The sequence below is a fragment of the Corvus cornix genome, chromosome 1 (assembly GCF_000738735.6).
Source record: "Corvus cornix cornix isolate S_Up_H32 chromosome 1, ASM73873v5, whole genome shotgun sequence".
In the NCBI taxonomy this organism is placed as follows: Eukaryota; Metazoa; Chordata; class Aves; order Passeriformes; family Corvidae; genus Corvus; species Corvus cornix.
This window is the reverse complement of record NC_046332.1, coordinates 15,739,682-15,752,270: the sequence shown is the minus strand read 5'-3', so window position 1 is coordinate 15,752,270 and position 12,589 is coordinate 15,739,682.

The following is a 12,589-nucleotide window of genomic DNA, read 5'->3' as shown; positions in this document are numbered from 1 at the left end:
ATGCTCAGTGTACACAGCCACTATTTTTGTAGTATTGAAGCAAAGAGTATTTTCTCTGCAACTCACTAGTTAATGGTACAACCACTTCAGTGCCCAAAGCTGGCATCAGCTGTTTTCATAGCACTTGCCTTTTTTGTTCATGTAGTTAAAAGTCATTTAGTATTACAGAGATTTTGAAATGTAGCCATTTCTTCCCCTTCTAAGCTGCACTTACACCTCCTTCTTTTCACAAGTGGAAGCAAAGTTCAGGCCAAAACTGCAAGAGAGACTTCACAGTGAGCTTTGTGCTGGAGGGCATTAAATAAAAATAATTTTTTTTTTTTTTTTTTTAAAGTCCCACCCTCACTTTTCCCCACCAGACAGATAGGAAGATTTATGCAAGTCACAGAGCAAAGATTTTGGCTTTTGGCAGCAAGTCATGGTAGAGCTGCCTAGCTACAGTCTAAAATTAGAGCACCTAAAAATTAACTATATGTCCAAAGAACTTTGGTCCCTGTGCTGAATGACTACTACTTCAGCACAGGAGAGAGAACAGGAGGAGAACTACTAATAGACAGTTCATCAGCTCCACTTTTAATCCAATTGTGGGGTGTTTTGTAAAACAAGAGTTGGCACACACATTCCAAGAAATGTGATTTTAGTGTTTTTATTAAATACGTTTGCTTTCTTTCCTAAGAAGGGTGTGGGAGAATGAGACATGGGAAACTGGTTAAATATAGTAGGAAAAAAAAGTTATTATTGAAAGGTGGGAGACTTTCATGATTTTTTTGGAAGCATCTTGCTATACTTCTTAAAACATGAGCATTTTCAGCTCTTGCCCATGATGAAGACTGCATTTTCCTAAAGGCTTCCCTGTGAACTCCTCAAACCTCTGTGTTTTTTGATGTGTTTGCAACCAGACAGCTGTGGGACAGCACCAGTCTCCAAACACAAGTGGGGAAACTGAGGCACAAATCTTGGAAAGGTGACCAGCCACACACAGACCATGCATTTCTGATGAAGCCAAGGCAAGTGCTCCTCTGCACCTCCCTGCCTCCATCCCAGCTCTCATGCCAGGCAAATTCCTAGCAAAAGCATCATACACCCTCCATCCCCTGGGCACAGCAAGGGTCGATAAGCTTTAAAGCTTTTAGCCAAGGTTGTCTTTCCTCTCCTTACCTTTCAGCCAGTCAGACCTCTCAAGTGTTCTCCACCACCCTGGGCATGACAGGTATGGCCCCAAATCCTGTGCAGGATCCATTAGTCCCAAGATCATAAGGAAAAAATGGATTAAAAAAAGTAGAAATTTACCCGACAGATCACCTGCAGTTTGCAAGGACATATCCAAGAGTTACCCCATGGAATTAGCCCATTTCTGATGCTTTCCAGTTTCCAAGGGTTTTACCAATTGCATCAAACCTCCTAGAGCCCTTTGGAGCCTCTCCAGCAGCAGCATCCATTGCAGAGAAAAGCAGAGTCTGGGAAATCATCCCTTTGCCCCAGATTCCTGCAATCCTCCCCGCAGGTTTCAGCTCTGCACAGAGCACAGGATGGCCTCAAGCAGAGAACAAGGAAAGATGCACCCCAGCCTTGCAAAGTAGCCTGGTGAGAAGAGACCACCTTGCTACAGGGCAGAGAGGCAAGCTCCCCACTGCTGCACAGGCACTTGGTTTCTCGAGGTGTAGCATGACATGTTCTGGGTACATCTGCTCCATGAGAAGCACTTGTGGGTTGTTTCCTCGGAGACTGTCTCCCTTAAGCTGGTGCATCTCTGCTCTGTGTTGTTGGCTGCTTGTCTCTTCCCTTCACTGGAGAAAAGCTGTAGGTTTTTAGAAAGGGAGGATGGATCCCTCCTGTGGGAGGATGCTTGTGGCCTAAGATGTAGGGAAGGGTTCCTTAGGACTGCAAACTGGGAGGTGTAGTTTGGAGGCAACAGACATTGCTTTGTTATTAAGTTCATGTCTACATCTAGGGATTTGTCTCAGTGGGAAGAGAGGAGGTGAAGACTGCATATTGATGACCCCCAGCATGTCGATCTCAAAGAAGAAGAGGAATGGGATGTGCCTGAGAGCACAGGGATTGAAGAGATCTTCCAGCAGCCTTCCAATACTAAAAGAGGCCTACAAGAGAGCCAGAGGGGGACTTTGGACAAGGGCCTGGAGTGACAGGACAAGGGAGAATGGCTTCCCACTGCCAGAGGATAGGGTTAGATGGGATATTGGGCAGAAATTCTTGATGGTAAGGGTGGTGAGGCCTGGCACAGGCTGCCCAGAGAAGCTGTGGCTGTCCCATCCCTGGAAGTGTTCAAGGGCAGATTGGATGGGGCTTGGAAGCAATCTGGTCTAGTGGAAGGTGTCCCTGCCCATGGCAGAGGGGGTGGAATGAGATGAGCTTTAAGGTCCCCTCCAATCCAAACTATTCTATGATCCCATGATTCTTTGATCTCAGCCCTGAAATGTTGAGGCTGGGACTTCCTTGAGTTGGAGCTGCCCTGGCCCATCCTTGGTCTGTAAGACCAGAACTTCTGTGAGATTTATGCCGGGGAAAGGTGCAAGAGAAGAAGTACATGGCCATCTGCTGCACCATTTTCCCCATTGTGTGAGGTGTGGGTCTGCCAGCAGGCCTGCGGACACACTGTCACCCACCTAACTGTGCTTTATGGGTAGTGCAGAGGCCCATGTTAGTCTGTCCAAGCTGCCCTTTGAGGTCTTGAACCAAATGCTTTCTACTGATGAGGGGCTGGAAGCCAAACAAGGGGACTCAGGAAGGTCTCAGACTGAACAAGTCTCCTTTCCAAGAATGCTCTTCTTCCCCAGGCATGTTGGAGGTCTGGTTTCACCATTTCTACCAGAGATCTAACCTTTTTTCCCCTGTATTTTCACAGATTTTCCCCCTTGGCTAAGTCTGACTGCAACTTCCAGCTACAAGACAGGATTGTGATACCAATTTAAAACTTACTGTGACACTCCTTGGACCATGCATGAGAAGCTCTTGCAACACAAATCAGTAATAATGATCTGAAATTTAGCAGGATATCCAAAAGAGGCCCCAGATCTGCTGCAGATGCTCATTTAGAAGCCTTCACCTTTGAGAACAGCTGCAATCAAACCCCTGCTTGATAATTATGCCTTGCAAAGATCATTTCGCCTCCTTTCACCCTGTCCCAGAGCTCTCTCCTCTGAATGCAGGACAGCATCACTGTCGGTAGTCTGGGAGACACAAATGGCACAAATGCTCTTGCCCTGAAGTACCTCTGTCTATAAAAAGCTGAAGTTTTTGCTTCTCTATGCTACAGAAATGGATGGAGAAAAGTTTTAGGGCTTGTTTGCAATGCTTTAATTTGCTGTTTTAGAGCAAGTGTGCTCACCAGCCACCACACCAATTAAAATTGAGGATCATTTTAGCACAGAAAAAAGTTAAATGCTCAATTAAAAAATTGGAAATGCAGATGCAGAGAGAAAAGCATAGAACTCCTAGAGCAAAGTGTCAGGACCTACCTGATTTTCTCCTCATGCTCTTTTTGCAATCTGGTTTCTTCTTAGGCACTTAGAGTCCTAAAGTTGTAGAGTCATGGAATCATTTAGGTTGGAAAAGCCCTCTAAGATTATTGAATCCAACCACTCCCCCAGCACTGCCACGGGCAACACTCAGCCATGTCCCCAAGTGCCACATTTACATGCCTTTCAGTTTCAGGAATGGTGATTCCACCACCTGTTCAAATGTCTGACCACCCTTTTGGTGAAGACATTTTCCCTGATATCCAACCTAAACCCCACAACTTGAGACTGTTTTCTTTTGTCCTGTCACTTGTCCCATGAGAGAAGAGCCCAACCCCCGCCTGGCTGCACTCTCCTTTCAGGTAGCTGTAGACAGTGAGAAGGTCCTCCCGAGCCTCCTTTTCTCCAGGCTGAGCCCCCCCAGCTCCTTCATACACTCCTCATTGAACTTGTGCTCCAGTCCGTTCCCCAGCTCCATTGTCCTTCTCTGGACACCCTCCAGTACCACTTGCTACTAAAAAAAAACCCAAAAGACCCTGCTTGGCAGCACTCTGGTGCCAAAATACCTTTTTCTCTGGCACTTTGACTCATGCATGGTTGGATATTCTATATTGGCTCTTGAATTTCAAAGCACATCTCTAGAAGCCATGCATGGTTCAAAATGCCTCCCCATTGTGGATGAAGAAGGATCTTGAAATAGAAATTCCTCTCCTTCCCTCAGGAAGGCAGCTAACACAATATCCCCACTGCACTTTGCATGTTACACAGCAGAAAGGGTTTGTGGACAGCATGTGGGAGGCTGAATCTTAATTGCTCCTGGGTCAGCCAATCTGAGCAATAACCTAAACCTCCCCACTGTGTTATAATAGCTTGAAATGTGGAAAGCATGTAATTTCTATAATATTTTTCACAGCCCTGCTACTGCAGGATTTGATATGGAGATTACATGTGATGTAGAGATTACATATGATGTGATCACATGTGGTGGACTAGAGCTGTCTCAGTCAGCCATGCTGTTAAATGTATGGGATTGCATCACAATAAAATATAAAACTTAATAAACTAAGAATTAACAGAGTCTGCACGAAGAAGGTGCCAGCCTTGTTTCACAACTCCTGCAGGTTCCAGTAGAGTTGTTCCACATGTGCACGTCGGCTGTAGGCACCAAAGAGACTCAGTCTTGCAACCCTTTATTCACCAGGGAGTCTCGCTGACTGCAACAAGACTCTTTCTGCAGATGCTCCTTGTGCACCCCCACGGCTGCAGGAACAGGCCAGGAAGTGCAGAATAAGAGTGGTACTTCTTGGTGCCATCTACAGGCTGAAGGACAAAACACTAATCTAGTCACCAGAGGTTGTCTTTACTCTCTACAGAGCCTTTCAATGGCTCTTCATCTCTTCCCATTTTTCTGGAGTCTTCTAAACAATGTTTATCATAGAATCGTAGAATGGTTTGGGTTGGAAGGGACCTTGAAATACCATCTATTCCAACTCCCCCTTCTTCCATGGGTAGGGACATCTTCAACTAGACTATGTTGCAGATCTTTTCAGTGATCTGCCATATGAGAAATTTCTTGGCCAAATATGGACCAGTGTTTTGAGGACACCCAAGAACAGATCAACAGCTTTGGGGTATAAATGGGAAGAAGGGAAATCCTCCTTTCACAGGCCATTTTCTATCAACTTTTTTCTGCTGGACTATTTTCAGACTCATGGAAGTCCTCATGTGTCCTCCAACAACCCTGTGTTGTCCAACTCCAGAAGGTGAGATGATCATCAAAATATACATGTCTGTGTACAATCAAGCACCCATTCTGATAGAGATTATTATGGAGATTTTACTGGATCCAACTGATCAAATAAACATGGTTTAGCCTGAAAAACTGTGGATTGAGAAGACATCACATGTGATGACATGAAGACAGACAGAGAAGGGAATAATCTTATCTTCATTCCCATACTGGATGGGGAAAAAAAAGCCAAGAGCCAAAGTTCATCCTTGAGAATTTGAGTTAAAATTTGGGTTAGGTATAAATCCTCTGAGAAGGTTGTGTCATCTTTATCATAGAAAGTCTTCAAGAGCATATTAACACCGTGTCTGTGTGGTGACACATTACATGCATGGACTTGATCCTTCCTTGAGATAAAGGGCATGGCCGCACTGACCTCTTAATACCCCTTCCCAGCCTTGTTTCTCTATGACTGCGGTGCTGGGAACAGTAATATCAGCTACATTGTCACTTCCACTGCTCTAAGAGGATTTCCCTCAGGATGTGCCTTAGCTAATAGGCTTCTGAAGATCTTTCATGAGGCTAGTTTTAGCATGACCTGCTAGGAAGTGATGAATATTTCTTCCTTCTTACAGACATCAGTGTCCAATTGCTTTGTTTATTACTGGGTTTCATTGCTTCTAATGCTTCTAATACTCCTAGTGCTCTGCACAAAGGAAAGTGAAGTGGTAGAAGGCCTCCTTACCCAAATAAAGCTTTCAACAAAGATTAACCTTTCCTGCTGCTCCAGCCACAGCCAGCCCTAAAGTTTGGCAAGGGAGAACCAGCAGCACATCCTATCATCACTGTGTTGTGCCAGGGCTGCAGTGACCTCTGTGCTGCTGCACACATGCTCTCAGCAAGATGTGAAATCCATTCCATCTCAGTCTTTGGCTGAAGGATGTGGACATCCCAGACACAATGAGGTCTGATACAACACGATTGCAAGGGTTTCTACAAGGGAACTGATGCCAAATAGAGTAGCAGGCTAAGAAGGAAGGAGAGTGGAAATAGAGACTAAGAGAGATGGCCACTGAAAGAGGACGTGAGGCTGTAGGGACTCCTCAGCCATGGGGATAATGGATCACTATCCTTTTTCTGTGTCATTTGCACTTTCCAAGGAAGGGAACAATTTTTGTACTAAATAACTGTCAAATCTGGTCATCACCTCTACATTTCTAATTTTTAAATAAGAATTTAACCATTCTGCTTGCTTGCTTTAAAATAATTGTAATTTCAACTTGATTGACCTATTTCTTCCTAGATTGATATTCTTCTTTCTCCCTCTCTATGTTTAAATATAAGTATTCATAGAAAAGACGGTCAATTTAGATTAGATATAAGGAAGAAGTTTTTTACAATGAGGGTGGTGAGCTATTATATGATTCAGGAGGAGCTAGGTCTCACCTTTGCCACAGTCTTCCTCTCTCCAGCCACAAATCACATGGATCTAGATGACCTGGGAATTTGGGCCACAGGTCATGCTTATTCTTGCTCTCTGGCCTTGTGACATTCGTGATCTTGGGTTGACAGTAGCCCAGCATCAACAGAGAGGTTAAAGGAGCTCCTGCTCTATCTCTCCAGGGATTATGTATCCTATTTACTTTTAAAGTGCTTGACAGTTCCTGGAAGCAAGGCACACTGTGGGATTTGTAGGTAATGTCAAAAACACAGCATGGAAAAATCTGGCACCCAGCTCATTCCCTCCTCTCAGGGACACACTGTGATTTTAGCAAGTGAGCATCTCGAGATTTTGGGGTTGCTGATGAGGAAAATTATCTTAGCGTTCCTAGGAGATCCTGCCACATGGCAGCTTAGAGGATCTCCCTCTCAGAAGGTAGAAGCTAAGCACTTTGTGAACAATTATGAAAATCCTGACATCACAGCCCTGTTTATGTGCTCTTGACAATGCAGCACTGGTCTCTCAGTTCAAAGTACTCTGTGATGTGGAGCTGAGTTCCTCAGCATCCACATGCATCCTTGTCCATGAAGATTTTGTTTGTGATGAGCAACCAAGTTCTGCCCTTGCTGGCAGTGGTGAAGATAAAAGCATTGCTTGCTAGCACTTGTTCCCCTTGAATTCTAGGGAATCAGAAAACCTTCTTCACCAAGAATTAGGCATGAATTTTTGTTCTTTGCATTATTTTTCTTCTGTGCATGCACAGTTTTCTGTGAATGCATGATATTCCGTGCATTCATGGTTTTCTGCAAGCATTTCATAAACCCAAGTGGTTTCAAATCCTTGCTGTAGTGCATTTCTGTGCACCTTGAGTTGCTCATTGAAATCGTGTTTGGGCTTGTACTTTTTCTTATAATCTAATAAAACATGAATCCCTTTAGCTCACAGGAATTATTTTGTATCCTGACACCCAAGATGCTGGCTCACAACTACCTGATATTACAGGTGTTTTCCCTCCTGATAAGTGTATTCTCTGTTTTGAAGGTCATGTGTTGCTTGAAGCACACAAGCCCCCTGTACCCCAGAGATGTGGTGGCTCAGTAGGTTGCCAGCCCAAAGTTAATGGCTTAGCATCTCCAAGGGGGCCGGGGTCAGGAGATGGGTAGAAGTAAAACCGAGCACAAGCTTGAAAAATGGATGAATCATACTCAATAATTTCTTAAATCCAATATATACCCTCCTGCCTTGTTGGTCATTGCAGATTATTTCTTCACTGATGGGTTTTTATAACCTGAACAAGGTGGTTTGCCAAAATCCTGTGTCAGGTGGTTCCTCCGAGAAAGGCTGTGTCAAGAGGTGAGCTCACATGATGGGAGGTGCAGAAAGGAATTCATTGGGTACAAGTCAGACAGAACTAACAGATTACCCCAAAAAATAAGTGCCCGTATTCGTGAGGAGACCTGTGGTTTTCTAAATGTTTTAAATGTTAGTGTTCCAAATGTTTAAATGGAAAAGAAAACAAAAAAAAAAGTAATTTCTTGGTTTTGATTTGGTTTTGTGTTTGTTTCTTTGTTTGCTTTTTTAATGTAAAGTGGTGGATTTCAGATGCACTTGCAATTTTATTTCCTTTCTTGAAAGGTATGCCATAAGGGAGGGATGTTTAGCACACCACATTTTGGGACTTTATTGAAGTAAAGGCGGCAAATCTTTCCCTGAGCAGAAAACCACACATTTTTCTGCAACGGTAGAAAACCTTTTAATTTTGTTTGCAACAGCAGGCAATCTTTTAATCCCATTCTCAGGGCAGTAAAACAACTTTGCAGCACTAGAGCTGAAGAAGGGCAAAAAATAATTTTTTGCTTGGCTTTCCTCCTCTTGGAGAACTAGTCCATATTTTGTATTCATTAGTTGTCATGGTTTAGCATAGTTTGGGTTTTTAGTTAAGGAGGGCTCCATCAACCACAGAAGTGATTCTTTGCAAAGAGGTGCTTACTTACAGCTTCCTCTAGACCCGACAGAACCGATCAACTGGCTAGTTTGAATATTGGCAACATTTTTAAGCCACTTAAGAAGCTTGACACACCTTTGTGATCCACATTTAAGAATGAACAAACCCCAAGAAGCCTCTCTTGCTTCTGGCTTTTGGACAGGTAGCGGGGGGGGGAGGCTGCGGCACGGCCCAGCGGGGCCAGGCTGGGCCCTGCTCGGCTGGGTGCTCGGCTGGGTTGGCCGGGTCAGCCACAACACGGCTTGGCTAAGATCTCAGACGCTTCGGCTCGCTGGACACCTGGCGCAGCCCCCTCAGTGCGGCCCAGGCCGGCCGGGAGACAGCCATCCTGGAGCCGTGCGGCCCTGTTCCATCCGCAGCCCTGTTCCATTCGCAGCCCTGCTCCATGCAGGTGGCCCCGCGGTGTGGTTCGGCCAGGCCGGCCCTCACCTAATGCGGCCGAAATTCATCTGAGGCTACTGCCTGGCAGAGATTAGGTGACCAACAACCTAGAGAGGAGAATTCCAGCTGCAAGGCCCAGGTGAGATTAACTCTCTTAGTGCTGTAAGATTCTCCAGAACAGATGAAACCTACAGACATCAATCCTCTCCCGAGTCAGAGGAAGAGGAAAGGTGAAGGTACGTGTAGAAAACACCATAGAGACACCAAAGTCAGTGAAGAAGGAAGAGCTGAAACCCTGAGAGAGGAGAAAGAGGAGATGCTTCAAACATAGAAGCTGAAATTCTGTTGTAAAGCTATGGTGATGGACTATGATACATCAGAGAACCTGTTGTAATTTCATGAAACATGGAGGGTGGAGCATTCAAACTGCAATCATGAGCAAAAGTATCTGTGCTGAAACAAGCAAATGTTGAAGTAGCTGTGATTTGATGAAACGCTTGAACAGAGAGAGATGAAAGTGATGAAGACCCTTGCTCCCAGAGAGGAAGACCTCTGATCCTAGAGATGAAGATGATCCCAGAGATAGGTGAAGAGAATCTTTTGCTTCTGAACGGCTCATCCTTAACATGGTACCGCATTAGCTAAAGATTGAACCCTCAAAAGCAGTTGTGGGGAAAGCTGTAAGTTGAGGGAAAGGATTTTCACATGCGAGCAGAGAACCATCCCGGGTGGCTGTCTTGCTGTGACATTGAAGCCACAAGAGAACTGTTTCTTGTGGAGATGTCTCCATAGCATGAGCAAGAGAGAATCCTCTCCCTAAGTGAACTGAAAAAAGATTATTATAGGGATGGTAAACTGACTGATAATCTCAAGGGTTGTCTTTTTACGTTGTCAGTGGGGGAAGGGAGAAAGGTGGGGAGAGGAAAGTGTTCTGAAGGTTTAGTCTGATTCTGATTTTTTTTTCCTTTTAGTTCTGTTTAATAAACTTCTTTATATTCTTTTAAGTTTTGTGCCTGCTTTGCTTTCTCCTAATTCTTATCTCACAGAAGGAAAAAATGCAAGTAATGGATATTTCGAACCAAACCACTACACTCAATTGGTGTTTCTGCCTGGTTTATGAGCTGAACCCGCTACATCAGTCATCAGAGGTTTTCTTCTGAGCCTCATGATCTGAACCTGCTAAGTAAGGCAAATCCAGATTAGAGCCTCTGACAACAGAAATACAGGAGAGATCAGGAGGGAAGAGGTGGGAGGAAGTGACAGGCAGAAGGGGAATACCGAATCACCACACTTTTATTTCTTACTGTATTTTCTTTAGAATTTCCATGTAAGTCCCAAAAAGGGTGACATTTGAAATTTCTGCAAGAAAGGCAATTGGATATATCTCTTCTCCTTGAGCTTGTTTCTCAGATCAAAGCCAGCTGTGTAAGTAGGGAGTGGACATGCTGGAAGGAAACATAGAGTGTTGTTTTAGCTTTAAGTGGTCCTTATATTGAGGTGACAGCTCGGAGGTCCCTAAATTGAGGGTGCCTTGGAGGTGCCTGCAATTGAGCCAGTTCCAAGCTAAAGAGTTCAAACCTAAACACTGTTCGGTTTGGTTGATTTGAACACTTTTCTTTAGGCTTCTCCTGCCTTGTGTAGCATCAGAGGAGTTTTAATCCTCCAGACAGCTCTGTGTGAGGCTGAAATGGCACAAAAGCTTTTTGAGTTACAGTGTTTCTCCCAGAGACAGCTCTGGCTTCTTGAGATGGGACCTCTCATTGTGCTGAGCCCCCTAAATAGTCCTGGCTGTAAGGATGCCTATGAATTAAAGTTCTTAATGTTATATTTAATACAAGCCCAGGCACTGACCTTTCCCTCCTGGGTTATATAGGTTCCTGAGGAATCAAGTCTGTTTTCCAGTCTGTGAGATAAAACTGACCTTAAAGAAAGCCAATTATGTACAGCCAACACTCTCCTCTGGCCACTCCTCTCCAGCACCGTGGTCTTTCTTCACCTTTGGATCTCCTTGATCACCGCAACAACTTTCAGACAGCTCCAGCATCTTCCTTCCCATGCCTCCCTGGGATTTTTTCCTGATCACCCATTTTCTGCCTTTTCTCTCTTTCTGGCTGGTATCACAAGCCAGAAGGTGACAGGCCAGCCCACCTCTCAAGCAGGTGTGTCTCTGGCACTGGAGGTATCACTGTGACAGCCCTGAGCGGATAAGACCGAGGCCTCCATTGCCAATTGGGAGCACACCTTCTAACATGGCTTCTCAGTGCGGTAGAAGTCTTTTCTACTGACCAAACCCCTCTTGTCATTACAAATATCTGCCATCCTTGTCCATGACTTTGCATCCTGCCCCTCTCCATTTCCTACACCCCCAACACATCACCAGATTCAACCACTCATCTGACATCTCTGGAAATCTTCTCCCTCCCCTCACTGCTAATTTCCATTCCAACAGCAGCACCTTCTCTCTTTTTCCCCTTGCATCAAAATATCAGCTCCTCGTCCTCACCTCTGGAGACCTCCCCCATCCCCACAGCACACTGTGATGTGACCCTGGGGACATACCCATCGCTTCCCTCTGGCACGGATCCCCACTGGGATGTTTCCAGAAGGCCATGGCAACATTCCTGAGATCTGTGGGTGGATGGCCAGTAAAAGGAAAGGCAGAAGAAAGGATAGAGAAAAACACCTGGAGCTAGGGTAAAGTTTGGATGGTGATGAACTCCAAGAGAAAAGGGTGGGAGATACATTTTTTTTGTTTCTGGTGCAGAAAATCTTCCTCCTGCTTGGGCACCTCTGTCCTTAACTAAAAAGAAAAATAGAAAGCAAGCAAGAAATCATAGCATATATGACTTGGTTTATTGGACTGGATTAAGTGTGGGATTACAGGAATGTTTAGAATGTTAACCAGGGCTCCATTAAATTCTTCCTTGCTGCTGCTTGTTTTCTGGGAATGGGAAGGATTTGCAGTGGGTCATTCAGATTAAGAATACGGTGGAATAACTTGGTCAGGGCAGGAGGCAGGAAAAGGAAGCAAACGCCAATGATGGCCTGGTATTGTCAGTTGAGACAGAGTTTTCAAGTTTTAAACAAGTTTTTCTTGTTAAATGCAATTCTTGCAGTTTCAGGAACAAAAATGAAGTGCATGTGGTCTCTAGGATTTTTGGTGGCTCCTCACAAGTGGGGAATGGGATGTGAGGAAGAGAAAGAAATGAAGGGAGGGATGAAAGTATCAGGGCTCTGTAAGGGTGAACTGAGCAGATGGCTTCCTGCCACCTGAAACTTCCACACTGCAAAATCCCATTAAGTGCAGAGTTTAATGAAGTTCTGGATATCAAAAAGAAGCAGCTATTTAAAGCCTTGATCACCTGCCAAATGTGTCTCCCCCAAACCTCAATGGATATTTCCAGTCTACATCACTTCTGCCTTCCCCCATGTCTTGGTCCTCTTTCCTAAGAAAATGGTCTCATTTGTAGAACAAAATGCACAGTGACCCTGCTACCATAGCTGGTGACTGGTCGTGCTCCCGTGCAGGGATGTCTGGGATTAAACTAATCAAATTG